This window comes from Emydura macquarii, unplaced genomic scaffold (genome assembly GCF_026122565.2).
Source record: "Emydura macquarii macquarii isolate MOO-44397 ecotype Brisbane River unplaced genomic scaffold, CSIRO-AGI_Emac_v2 contig_691, whole genome shotgun sequence".
NCBI lineage: Eukaryota > Metazoa > Chordata > Testudines > Chelidae > Emydura > Emydura macquarii.
Window position 1 is genome coordinate 2,161,489 of NW_027130828.1, and position 13,679 is coordinate 2,175,167.

Consider the following 13,679-nt stretch of genomic DNA (forward strand, 5'->3'; position numbering starts at 1 on the left):
CTCTCCTGGGTCTTTTGTTCCTTTTGACATGTGCGTGAATTTATAGTAAAGGAAAGATACGAGGTTGAACGTATCAAGATGAAATCTGAGGATTGACCCCATCTGACGTCTCTTTTTGTTTTGTTTCTGATTTCTGGTTCTTGCACAGTTTCGAGGTTTCGTGCCCCAATTCAGGATGGAAAGTCCCATAGGCTGCTGTCAGCATGCCAGGCAGAGGGACCCTCCCCGCACTCTTGGGAGGCTGTTCCAGAGCCTCACATACCAGACGGCCAGTGAGTTCCCCTGGGGTGCAGCCACCATTTCCCTTTTCTCTCTTCCATCCCAGGACCCCTCGTTATGCCCCCTGCTATAAGCCAGGGTGATTGCTGACTCTCTCCTTGTTGCTGGACCCTTCAGATCTCTGTCAGCTGGGAGCCTGCCAGTCACTGCACGGCGACAAGCACCCGGAGAAGTGTGCGCTGGTATCAGTGGACTAAATGGCTCTCCCCACACCCGTCTTTCCTATGGAAAGCTGGGACATAGGCTCCAGCTGTGCAAAGAGACGTGCTGGCAGTGAGCAGCCCCAGCGCTGGAGGCCTTGTTCCCTGCCTTGTCGAAGGGGCTTCACCTGGCCCTCCCACCCCCCCTGAAATCCTGCTGGGGTCTTGCCTTTGATCTGAAACGTGGATGTGCTGCCAGACTTGCACAAGGAGCCCTGGCTGCACGGTCAGTGCAGCCTGCGTTCTGCTGGCATGAAACCCGCCCTGCGGCTCGCTCGTGAGATCTGCTCTATCTAGAGGAGGGGGGGCAGGAAATGCCGTCCCGCTGGCACTGCCTCGTCGTGCTTCCCGCAGTAACCTGGGAGGCTGTCACTAGCACGGTACGCCCTGACCTGTCCCTGCTCGCCACAAATCCTGCCTTGCACCAGCTCTCCATGGGCCAGCCTTGCTCAGAGCGGACCTGAGACTGGCACACTGGCTCTGGAGCTGCCATGGGCCACCCCTGGTCCTGCTGGGTGGAAGGTGAGGGCAGATGTAGGCATCGATCCTAAACCCTGGCCCCATGCTGCTCCCGATCTGGATCCAAACCGCTCCGGTACGGGAGATTTGACCCCCGAACTGCAGGGCCAGGCTTGGCAAGTGCCTCTGTCGGCAGCACCCTTGCAAAGAGGATGTGAGAGTTTGTCTTGGCTGCTGCACCCTCTCTGTGAGGGAAAGCCGGGGCTGTGCTCCTCAGACAGGATGCAGCTAATCTCCTGTACAGTCCCTGAAGCTACAGACACTTCTCAGTGCCCCAGGGCTGTCCAGTCCTTCCTTCCAGAGCCAGTTCTCCCAGACTTGTCCACATAGGCTGAGCCCCTGTTTAGAGCCGCTGCCCTGCACTGGCCCTTTACCCTGGTTAAAAAGGCTGCAGTGGCATAAACCCCAGCTCTGTTCAGAGAGCATTCCCCGGTCAGTTCAGGCGCTGCAGAAGAAGGCAGCTGCAGGGCCCTGGCGTGGGGGGTATGCTAGGAGATTGCTGGCAGTGTGTGGTCCATGTTACTCTGAGGCAGCTCAGGATCAGAAGTGCACAAAGGTGGCTTAAAGCCACCCTGGCCTCCTTCCTCATTCTGCGCCACGCCGCGAATGCATTAGCACCAGCAAAGATTTCTTACATGTGGCAGGGATGCTCTGGAACTGGCCCTGAGATTTTTAGCACTGGGAGAGTAGCCAGTGGCTTTCATGCCCTCTGCTTCCCAGGTGGTCCGGTTCCCTGTCTCCAAGTGCTCTGCGTGGATGGGAGAGGCTCAGGAGCTCTTTGCTTTCTCTTTCCCATTTGGAGACCAAGAGTGGGAGTAGCAAAATGAGGAGGGAAGTGTTATAACTAAACCATTGCATCAGCTCCCGCTGTGCAGAGCAGAAACCAGGAATTCCCAGCCGGCACAGCTCTTCCCTTGCAAACTCAGTTACAGGTCACAGAGCTTGGACTATGTACCCCTAATCCTCAGACCGGCTCTGGCTCCGATTTCACCCTGATCCCAGCAGAGGATCAGATTGTTTCCTCTGTGGCTCAGGCATGTAGGTCCTTCCTGCAGAGTCTGCATGGTGATAAGCGCACAGCAGGCTGCAACAATGGAATTCTGTGTCAGGAGAGACAAGCGAGTTATCGTAGCGCTGAGCCCTTAGAGAGAGCTTCTTCCTCTTCAAAGCACACAATGTTCACCAATTAATCCTCACAAGCAAGGTAGAAAGTATTAATAACTCCATGTTACAGATGGGGAAACTGAGGCACACAGAGGGGAAAGTTGATCCTGCGAGTCAATGGCAGAGCTGGGGCTAGAGCCCGGGGTTCCTGACTCCCGGCCCTCTGCTCAGCCCACACCTCTCTGAACTGCAGCTTCCTGAGACCGTAGTGGGATCAAAGGCTTCCGATGAGCGGCTCTGCACTGCCATGCCTCATCCTGACCCCCTCCAGCCGAGGGGCAGTGCCCAGGTAGCAGAGCCGGGGGTGGCAATGCTGGCCTGGCGGAGCAGTGTTCGGCTGTAATGGCTCATCAGTGGTTAACGCAGCCCGTTTTCAGAGCCAGATAAGTTGCAGTGCGGCCTCCAGCCCCCCCTCACTGCAGAGCTGCTGTTTCAATCAGTCAGCTCAGCGCCCTGCGAACGGTCTGAGCCAGACGCCGGCTTGGGGGCAGCACGGAGGATTTCGGAGAGTCGCGCACAGAGTCCTGCCGTGGCAGCCAAACCGCAGCAGGCCTCTGCCCTCCCTGCAGCATCCTGCGGAGGGGTCGGGAGCTGCGCGTACTCCCGGAGTCCAGCTGACTGCTCTGCGGCTCAGCACAGCGGCTCAGGCTGGGCTCGGTGGGCCCTTGCGCCCTGCTTTTATCCACGGACTGGGACTGGATGAGACTCTTGCACCCACCCCAGCGCCCCGTCTGAGCCCCTCGCTTTGGAAGGTTTAAGCAGGAACTCAGCAGCTGCCCAGCCTCATCCCAGATGCCCATGAAGGTGGGTGGTAATGTGTATATCCCGTCCCTGCACGAGCGCACGAGATCCAGCGTCTCTGCACAGTGTGTTCGAAGTGCGTGCACATCCCACTCACTCCCTTACGGTACCCACCACTTCCCTAGAGCAGGCGCCCAGCCGCCCCTCACCCCACTCCCTCAGTGCTCCTGTGAGAAAGGCCCGGCGGATTGAACAGAGAATGAGATCTCTGATCCCAACCCTCTGACATTTCTACAGGGCGCTGGTCAATTCCTGCCCATCGGGGGAAAGCAGCCCCAGCGACTGGCTGTGCAGTGGGGAGTCATTGACCCATGGATGAGCTGCCCCAGGAGATTGGGAGGCACGGCTCGCTGGGTGTTGGACGTGTTGTCTGGAGTGGGATGAGGCTGTGTAATTAGAGACCACAGAGTCCTGGGGTCTCCTGTTTGTGCTAATTAGAGTCAAGAGTCGACTATGACTCCTCAGTGACCAGAAAAAGCAAAGAAACAATTCCTCTTCTGCCCTGAGTGCAACGGCAGGTTTCTGCTCCCAGCGCTGCATGGTGCTTCCCCCAAGGGGGCGGGCGGCCGGTCTCCCAGAGGATCCTCCTCCAGAGCATTGACTGAACGGATGCAAATACACCCGACGCCAAGGACAGGCCTTCCCAGGTGCGCGGCAGCGTGTGCCTGGCTGTGGAGCCGTGCGTCCGGCGCTCCCACGGCACAGTTTGCTGGCAGGAAGGCCCGAGGCCAAGGAACAAGGTTTCACCTCCAGCTTGAATTGCCGGGATTTGGGCAGCAGCTGTTGGGTTTCACCACCATGTTCTGACAATATCTGTAGCTCAATCTGCGCCCAAGTGTCACTCTGACGGGGAGGCCATTTTGGTCTGTGCAATGAGTTTGCAGGGTCCCAGGCCGGTTCCCAGCGGCAGGCTGCCCACATCACAAACCGCACCACACAGCTGGCCCCTCGTCAAGGAGGCAACAGATTGAATTGGCCACGGAGCCCAGCCCAGGTGTGTGCTCTGCTGCAGCCGACGCTGTCCCTGCCTGTGGATGAGCAGAGGATACGGACTCCAGGCCTGTCACTCCGGCACCTCTCACCGACGCTAAGTGTCACGTGACAGGAGTCTGCCTCCAGGCTCTGGACCGGGGGCTCCTGGTGGAGTTGCCAGGGTGCTGGGGGCACTTGCCATCTCTGGGGAAGTCACAGCCAGCACAGGCAGGTCGAGTACTCCAGCTCTCTCGCCAGGCCCCTGACTTGCTCTGATGGGAGGCAGCTGCCTGAAATTTCCTGGGGAGAATCAGGCTCGCTGAGTGGGCCTGACAGCTGGGACGGGGGGCAGGGGGCTGCCAGGCGAATGGCTGGGCTGGGTTTCCCTGGCAGGGCTGACACCGTGACTGGGTCCTGCAGAAAGCCAGCATCACCCCATTACTCCCCATCCCTCCACGGGGCCGAAGAGCTCCCACCTGGCCACGGGGGGCTGCGCTGGTTAGTATCAGGCAGCTGGGGTCACGAAAGCGGCGCCTCCTCTCAGGGGCTGCTGCAGAGCAGCGGGAGGCTCTCCCGCCCGGTGGAGAGCCCCTCGCCCCATCACCCCCAGCCCTCCCGCGGACAAGGTGGGGGACGCTGCAGCCAGGGACCGCCTGGCTTTTATGAAGGCGTCGCTGCTCTCGCTGCCTGTTGGTGCGAACGCGAGGTACAGAGCAGGGCGTCGTCTGTGGTGCAGGGAGAGGCCCAGGCAGGGGTCGCGCTGGCTGCCCAGGGTGGCATCTCCCGCAGCCCCCAGCCGCTCCACGCCGCCAGGGGAAACAAAGGCACGCAGGCCGAGCCCGCCTGAGCAGCTGGGCCAGTCACGAGGCCTCGCGGCTCCTGGCCCGGCGAGACCGCCACAAACAAATGCCACAGCAACAAGCAGTTGAGAGCCACGCCTGCGGGGGAGCAGGGGATTGGCGTCCGGCTTTACTGCTTCGCTGATAGACTGGCCTGGCCTGGGGCTGGGATCCGGCTGGTTTCTCCCCTGCCTCAGGATGAGCTGGGTCCCGCAGCCCCTGGGCTGGAGGGCCAGGACAGTCCCCCGAGGAGAGCCTGCCTGCAGTGGGCTGGCCAGGTGTGAGAGGAGCTGCGGGGCTGGCCTGGCCCTTCGGGGCCCCTTTGGAGGCCGGCCTGGTTCCGGCCCGGCTCTTGCTGCGGGTGCAGGGAGCGCTCTGGGCCCACGTGGCAGTTGCCTTTTGGGTTGGGATGGGAGGTGCTGGGCTGGCAGCCCGGGAGTGGGCGACTTTCCTCCGGCCATCCAGCACCAGCCTCCGTCGCCAGCCCTGCAGACCTGCCGTAGCCACGAGCTGGAGGGACCGGGCGCAATCCCTGCCTCTCTGCTGAGGCGCCCACGAGGGGCCCAGCTCTGCTCGCTGGGGGGTCTTTCTGGGGCAGGGACCCTTGTCCCACTGGACCGAGACCATGGGTGAGCGCCAGGCAGCCGTGTGAAGCAGCTGTCTCAGCGGGGCGCTGCCTTCCCCTCCCGCCCCCGCCTCCTCACAGCTGGGTGACTAGAGAGCTTTCCATTGTGCCCAGAAGCCAGCAAACCTGGCCCGCGGGCGGGGGGAGCGAATGTGAGCCGGGGCCCCTTGCTGAGATGCCCTGCCCCATCCCGACCCCCACCCCCACCCCCACCCCCACCCTCCATCTGCTTCCGGCTAGAGACGCAGCTCAAGTGTCCCAGCTGATGGCAGCTGGCAGCTCAGAGCCTGAGGACAGAGGCATCTGCCCACGCCAGGAGGATTCTGCTCCTCCCCCCAGAGGGGGGCAAGGGATGTCTGGCTTCTCTCCCAGCTGGGGCGTTTCATTCACTCTCGCAGGGATCTTTGCATGCCAGCGCCAGCGTGGGGCAGGGCCTGGGGTCACACTAGCCCTCGGAGGGCACAGGGCACTGGAGAGGACCAGTGGGAGTTGGGGAAGCTTCACCGCTCACCCTCCATGGTTCCCTGAAAGCCCCCCACGTCCCCAGAGCAGCCCCTTGTGCAACTGGCCACAGGAGCCGCTCGTGTGCACAGCTTCCCAGCTCCCATGGTGCTTCTCTCAGCCAGCAAGAGCCTGGGGTCCCTGCCCCAGCCAGCCCCAGGGTCATCCCAGGCTCTCCTGCAAGCATCATGCAGCCTCCTGGTGATGGGCGAACTGGGCTGAGGGGAGCAAAGCAACCAGAGGAAACACAGAAAGGAAGGAAAAAAGAGAAAGAAAAGCAGAACAGGAGGGAAGGTAACGGAGGGAGGAAGGAGAGATGGTAGCAACTGCCACGGCGAGGAGCGGGTGGGGGAGGAGGGGCGCTGCGGGGACACGTCTATGGCCCCGGGACACAGGTGCAGGGCAGGGGATGGGATGCTCTGACAAACCCGTGGCCCCGGCTGTGCGTGCTAAGACATGCATGAGAACATGCCACAGAAGGAGGCATGAAAAGCACCTTTGGGCGCGGCACAAACAAGGAAGCGAGAGTTTGACCTTCCTCAGAAACGCTGGGGAAAGCGGGCCCCCCTTTCGGTTGCTCCGTATGGTGTCCTGGTGCCAGTGGGCCTGTGCTCAGCCATGGCAATCCCCAGGGACCAGCTCAGTGCAGTCTGGCTGTCATCAGGACAGGAACTAAACGCGCATGCACCTTTCCCTCCCAGGACTGGCTTGGAGCAATTGGCCGGTGTAATTCCCTGACATATAACGGTGAAGACAGGGGAGCAGGCTGACTTTAGGTTGGGAAAAGGCCGGAAGTGGTGGGGGTCTTGGACGCTCACAGGCCCTACACAATAACCCAACGGGAAACAAAAGCCCCTTTGTTTTGTCAGTCAGGAGCCACAATAACTGCTGCTGCTGTGCATCCAGCAGCTTTTTAGTATGTAGAAGAGAAGCAGCTGCTGCAAAGGGCTGGTTTTACTGCTCGGGCCGGACACCTACAGCAACCCTCTGCTGCTGCTGCTGCTGCTCTTGGTTATAGTGTCAGCCGCACTGCCCTGTCCCTGCAGAGAAACCCCAGATTAAATGCAAGCTGCAGACAGCCTTTCACCCTAACTCCTCTGCAAAGACAGCTCCGCCCCACCCCTGTGGGACCAGCATCCATTTACTGTGACAACTTCCTACACACAACACAGAGAGGAGGTGACAAGATCCTCAAGAAAGACAGCATTGAGCCGAGTTAAGGGGGCAGCTCACGTATGGGAGGGGAAAATTCAACATTAGCAGACCCCCTCCCATTCACTGGCCCGTGGCCATAGAAGAGTGGGTCACTGGAGAGGTAGCAGGGGTGAAGTTCTCCCAGCTGGTGTGTCCTCTATGCATTACATTCTCCAGTTCCTGTTCAGCTAGGAGCCGCCCCCCACACCAGACTCACAGCTGGGCACTGTTTGCGATCTCGGGGCACAGGGCCTTGGTGAGTGTGCTGCTGTCACGGTGACATCTTGGAGACTTGCTGTGTTTAAGTGAAAAGGTTTTTGATGTCGGCGGCGGGAGCATCGGAATCTGGGACTCGGGGGAGCATAGTGCTGAGTGCCGAAGCGTCACGTTTCGTAAGCTCAGCAACATTTCCACCTGGAAGAGATGCCGTCTCCTCGTCCACCCAGCCAGTGCAAGAACGTTCCCTATGGGACATTCAGCAGGGTCTGTCCACAGACTCCAGGATCAGGTTCTACCACTTACAACTATTCCAGTGTAAACAAGCTCTTGAATTTATCCTTGTAGGCGGCGCTTTGCTTTCCCAGGATGCAGCTCACTGGTACTCTGATTCCTTATGGAGCAAACCAGCCATGGCCTGCTGCTGGGAGGTATTGATGATAAGGGCTATCTAGGAGCTGGTACCATTACTATTGGGTCATTGATCTCACTGTCAGGAAGTTTCCCCTGTTTCCCTTTCTTGATCTCAGCTCCTTGCTCCCCTGTGCGAATGTTTGGGAGGGAACAGAGTTCGGAGCAATGTGAGCAAGTGATGGGAGCGAGGGAATGCAAAGACAGAGGGGTGAGGTGTCTCCCTTTGAAAGCCAGGCAGAATGAAGAATGAGAAGAGATGGCTGGCAAACGCATTCACTGCACCACAAGGTAGCCATCAGGAGCTGTCACCAGTCATGCAGTGAGTAATGTTGAGTTAGATTTGAAATGACCCCAAGAGGCAGCCACCCAAAGAAGCTCTTTGGTCTATTTGTGGTTTGAGCTGCCTGTAGATGACATGGAAAAAGCAGAAGAAGGAAACAGCTGTGGGAAGGGTCAGGGTGTGCTTGCTAGGGATCTTTGGGACTGCAGTTTGGATCCAGCAGGTCTGTAGCTACTGTGCCGTGCTTTGCCTGTGATTTGTGTTTCCCACAGTTTACGTAGGAGGCTGTCTCTGCAGCTGGGTGGATGTGAGGCTGCATTAGCTCCCCCTAAACGGATGGGCAGTGCTGGGGAAATCCCAAGCCATTCTCAGTTTAAATCTGCTAAAATAGTTCAGCTCGCGAAGTGGCTCCTAATGAAGAGTTCTAGTCCCCTCTGGAGCCTTGTTTGTAGCAATGGTTTCCCAGGGGAGGCTATTCCAGTCACAGGTGGGAGTTATTGCCTTATATCCCTGGGCAACTTTTCCTTCATTTAATCCCATGACTCCCAACTATACCCCTTCCCTCCCCACAAGTGGTCCCTTTCCCGCATTGGACTTCATGCTCATCCAGAGTGTTGAGGCTAGATATTTAGAGATGAATAAGCCACCTTTTGTGAAAGTTTTAAAAAGAAAAATATCCCAGGAGCTTGGCTCCCTCCTCCAAAGCCCTGGCAAGACGTTGACAGCGGAGAGAATCCTCTCCCGTTTCTTCTCAGCCAGTCTTGCACTTGGGGAAACTGTGACTGCTCAGTTCCCAGCAGCCTGGCTACGTCCCCAGAGACACTGAGTTGGAAGCTCTTTCTTAGCCTTGCTAATGACAGTCTGTCTCAGAGATGGAAAATGATTTGATTTCAATTACACGAACCATTTATTTATTTTCTTTTCCTTTCCTCTCCCTCCTTGCCTGGAGCACTGGTTGTCATTTCCTCCCTGTTATATTTATTCTGAAACGGGATTTAATACCCTGATTTGCTGCTGGGCAGAGATGAAGGCTTGAGATTTCCAACAGGTGCTAACATTTCTCATGGCGAATGTTGTGCGAGCGACTCCAATACCAGCATGCAGGAGATGCGCTGGCGTCTCACACTGTAGTGAGCTCCATCAGCAGACGAGTAAAGCGGCACTTAACTGGGGAGCTGCATAAGGCAGGCTGAGATCCATAGGCGATGTTGGGGCTCAGTTCCCAACACAGGACACAAAGATTCTCCCAGCATTGGGGATCCAGCTGTGTCGTGAGGCCACTAGCAGAGAGGACAAGAATCTCTGGTTGTGTGGTTCAGATGCACTTCAAGATGAGTTTATGTTTGATAACTAGAGATGGGTCAGTTGTTCACCGAGCTCAACACCCCTGGACTTCTGTCTGTCTGTCTGTCTCATTTCCAGGAGCAATGATAACAGTCATGCTGGGGGAGATGGCACAAAGCTACAGCCAGAGAATTTTCTCATGGCCTTTGTGAATTCCCTACACAGTTTGCCCAGACCCTGCCCAAACAAAGATTTTCCTTTTAATTTATCCCATAATGGACAGTTTTCAATTTTTTCCCCACTCTGTTCCCAGATCCCTTGACTTGTGAAACAACAGGTCTGAGACTAAAAGAATGTAATAATTATAAGCATGTCATGACTCTAACCTCTAAAATAAAACTCAACTGAAAACAAACGAGCTTAATTGGTTCTGCTTTCATCTCGAATTCCCCCATTGCTTGATGGTAATGTGGTGCCATGCATTCCGGGCCCCAGGAAGTGGTTATGGCATGAATCCTGACTGAGGGGTTTTCTTGAGTTAAGGCGGGGGAAGGCTTTGAGTCCCTGGGTGGCTGGAATTTGTCACAGCTCCTGCCTTGCTTAGAACTGAACCGTTCTCTGTGGGTAATGACTGGAGCTCACATCCCTTTTTCGAACCTGTTCATAATTTACCTGTGATTGTTTGAAGCAAAAGGAAGAGACTTTCCCATTGTCTAATCATTAAAATGTTCTTGGATTATCAAGAGGAAGAAATCATCAAAGAAAAACACTGGCTCCTGAGGCTGTGTGTGTGAAGCTTCCATAACAGAACCCGCTGCCAGGCATAACTCTCCCGGCTTGGGGCTCTTGTACAAATCGCAAGCTCTGGACCAGGTCATCGACCTCCCAGAGTTCCCAGGAGAAAGGCCAAGGACCAAGCCACGCTGGGAGACTGACCTCCTCTCTGCCTCAGTTCCAAGACTGAGACACCTGGCGGGGGGGGCAGCTGGTGGGAGAATGTGATGAGACAGGCCCCCCATGTCCTGTCCGGCCAGCCTGACACCACCCAGTGGCACCGAATTTACACAGCAATCACACGACAGGAAAAGACCAGACACCGTGGTGCTAGCATGTTCCGAGTGTGCAGGGCGCCAGTATCGTTCCAAATCACTGGAGACCTAATGTGACTGGCAGCTGCCAGGCTACGTCTGACCTCCCCCGGTGGCTCATGGCACCACGTTCCTGGCTTTCCCGTGCTGTTAATCTTGACTTCCTGGCAATTAGTTTCACACCTTTCCCGGTTCTCTGAGATAAAAGCACATCAGAGACATGGCCCGACTGGAGGCCTGACTGAGCTGCACTCAAACGTCAGCTGCCTGGGGTCAGCACAGATGACCACTTCCTGGCCACATTTATTTTTGTACCGTTCAGTGCTCCAATGTTTCCGAGTGTGTCATAGCAAGGAGAGATGGAGAAAGCCTGTGAGATCCTCCCTAGTCCAGAGCCAGTTCAGGATTGCTCCCCAGAGCATATTTCATAATTGTAAATGTCTTCTCTTCCTGAGGCCTCTTTTATGGGGCGCGGGGCTTTTAAACACTGTGTGTACTGAAGTGCCTCTGTGAGCCATGGGATGCATCGTTCTGTTTGTACAGCGCCTAGCACCCTGGCTCCTGGCCCTGACTGGGGAGCCTAGGTGCTACTGCAGTACAAATCAATAAATGGCACAGTGCCAGTGTGCATATTGGGCTAACCTCAGGCTGAACTGGGGCCAGCTTTCACTGACGGAGGCCTTACGCTCCCCTCTTTTGGGATTTCACCCTTCTCCGTTAATCGGAGGGCAGCTTTTGACAGCCAGCGGCCGGATTACCCAAGAACACCTGTCTGAAGCAGACAGCATTGCGCGGAAGGGAGGGCGGCAGTGCTATGATGTTTTGTGCTAATGCTTTGGCTCCTGAAATTCTGAGCAAATTAACTGGAGGCTCAGATGAACCAGTGACAGGCCTGCTTGGAGGCCAGTTGATTTCCATGCCTACAGAACGTTAACAGAGACTTTTGCCAAACCAGCCCCTGCGCCGTTCCTCACCGATCTCTGGGAGAGTGCCTTTCTGGGGGAGTAGGTCTCCTGCGAGTGGGAAAGTGAAGGGAATGGCCCATGAATACACGCCATTCAGTAAGAAAGGCCTAGTCCTCTTTCACGTCTTTTCCATTGCCTGGCCCTGTCTGCCACACAGTAACTGCTTTTGTACAGATTGCTCTGTAGCCTGGGGCTTTCTACAGACAACTGGCCTGTTGCTTTCGACTTCTGGGGAATGGGAATTCATTCCCAGTGAAATCAGGGACCCATTAGCCCCTGACACTAGAAACCCCCTGTTTCAGGGGCATATAACTGAGCCATTGCGTAATACTCTCCAGGGTCCTATCCTCGGAGCTGTCAGCATGTCATTGTGGAGACTCTGAGGGCAACTCCTTAGCTATCTGAAGTCCAGGCGTCCGGGCTGTGAAGGGATCCTGTCACACAGCTCAATGTCCAAAAAGCTTTTCTGGCAGCTAACACTGAAACAGGTTCTCGGTAGTTTGAAGAGCATTTCCAGAAACAGTTGTAATGTTTCATCTTATCGTTCACTCGGCAGAAGCCCCAGCCAGCGCCCAGGCGAGGGTGTGAGAACGGGAGTGGGATGGGCTGCAATCTGAGCGGTCTCCTTTCACTGCGCGAGGTGAGCACAGGGTGTAATGTATAGCACTCCTGGGGAGAACTTTGGTTGTTTCTGGGCGTTATTAGGAACCCAGGAAGGAAGGTGCTTTACAACTCTATGAATCTGGAAGGCTGGCAGTACCTCTTGAAGGCGGCATGGCTGGGTAGGACTTGGGGCTAGTCTACACTTAAAACATACAGCAGCACAGCTGTATCGGGACAGCTGTGCCGCTGTAAGAAGGCTTGTGTAGCTGCATTACGTGGATGGGCGAGAGCTCTCCCACTGACATAATACAGCCACCTAACCGAGCAGTGGTCGCTATGTCAGTGAGAGAGCGTCTCCCGCCGACACAGAGGAGGAAACTGAGGCACAGAGAGGGTAAGCAATTTAATCGATGCCATCCTTAGGAGGTATCAGAGCAACTAGAACCCAGGAGGCCTGGGCCTCTGTTTTCTAGCCCCTGGTTTGGAGGTTTGTTGGAGCTAAGCCCTTGCTTGTCCCAGTCCCTCTGTTCTGCAAATATCAGCAGAGCCGGGGCTCTTGCAAAATGTCTCGTGTTCCCCAGTCGTGACGTCAGGAACTCGGCACGAACAGGCTGTTTGGATGTTTCTGACTGTGCGCTGTTCCGACGCTGAAGGGAGTCATCTCTTCTGGGCTTGCCAGTGCTCAAGCTGCATATGTTGGGAATGCATTAGTAATTTAATATTTCCAGGAGAGTTCCTTGGCAGCGCTGCCGCCCAGCTAATATCCGTGAGCAAACAAATGCTAGCTAGAAAGCTGGAGCCTGCCGAGCGGGGTGTGTGGGAAGTTTGGAGAGCATTACACACCATTCTCACGCAGCGCCAGTGAGCTGGAAAAGCACTGAGCCACGGTTTTTTGGTGTGGGCGAGGTGAAGCAGTCTGCCTAGGGGCTTCAGTGCCCAGGGGCTCTGCAACCCCCCCAAACGGTACCGGGATTCAGTCTTTACAAGCCCTCACAAGTAACTGGGCGGCAGCCGCTGGGAGATCTGTGGCACCACATTCCTCAGCCCTCGGCAGTGTAACCTCCGGTAGCCAAGGCAGCTGTGACAGTGCAGCGCAATGCTGGTGTGGCATACACACAGCCGCCCAGCAGGCTGCGGCGGGCAGTGGGAGAGAAAGCAGCGTAGCTCCTCCGGGCGCGTTGTAACTGCTCACCCTGCCGCCATGACAGGGGAACCCCAAGGGGCCCGGGCCTGCACCAAATCTTGGCAGCTTCTGAAGAGGCGCCAACAGGTCTTGTAACACGTTTTAGCATCTGTATTTGGAACAAGCCCCTCCCTGAGATCCAGCCTCACTCCATCCCGCGGGCACTGGCAGCATGAGTGGACGGTTGGCCGTGCGCAGGCAGGGGGGCAGGAGAATAATGCTGCAAAGGCGCAAGAACACTGGGGCTGGGTGTTTCGCCTTTCACTGCGTGCGTGTGTGGAGGGGAGGGGGCAGCGGCCTCTGAGGATCTGGGCTCACCAGCTGAGCAGCTGGAGCAAATGCCATGCCTGCTGTCTCTTTCCCGGCGGGGTGCTGCAGCTGTCTGCTCCCCCCAGGCCCCCCAGTCTGAGTGGCGCCACACCCCCTGGCTTCCTCTCTGTGGGAAGGCAGCGTGTTCCCATCCAGTCCCAGCTGCACCGCTTGCTCCTTGGGTGTGCTCAGCATGGCACAGGGCAGTTCGGAGAGACGGGGCCTGGCCTCCAGGAGCTCCCA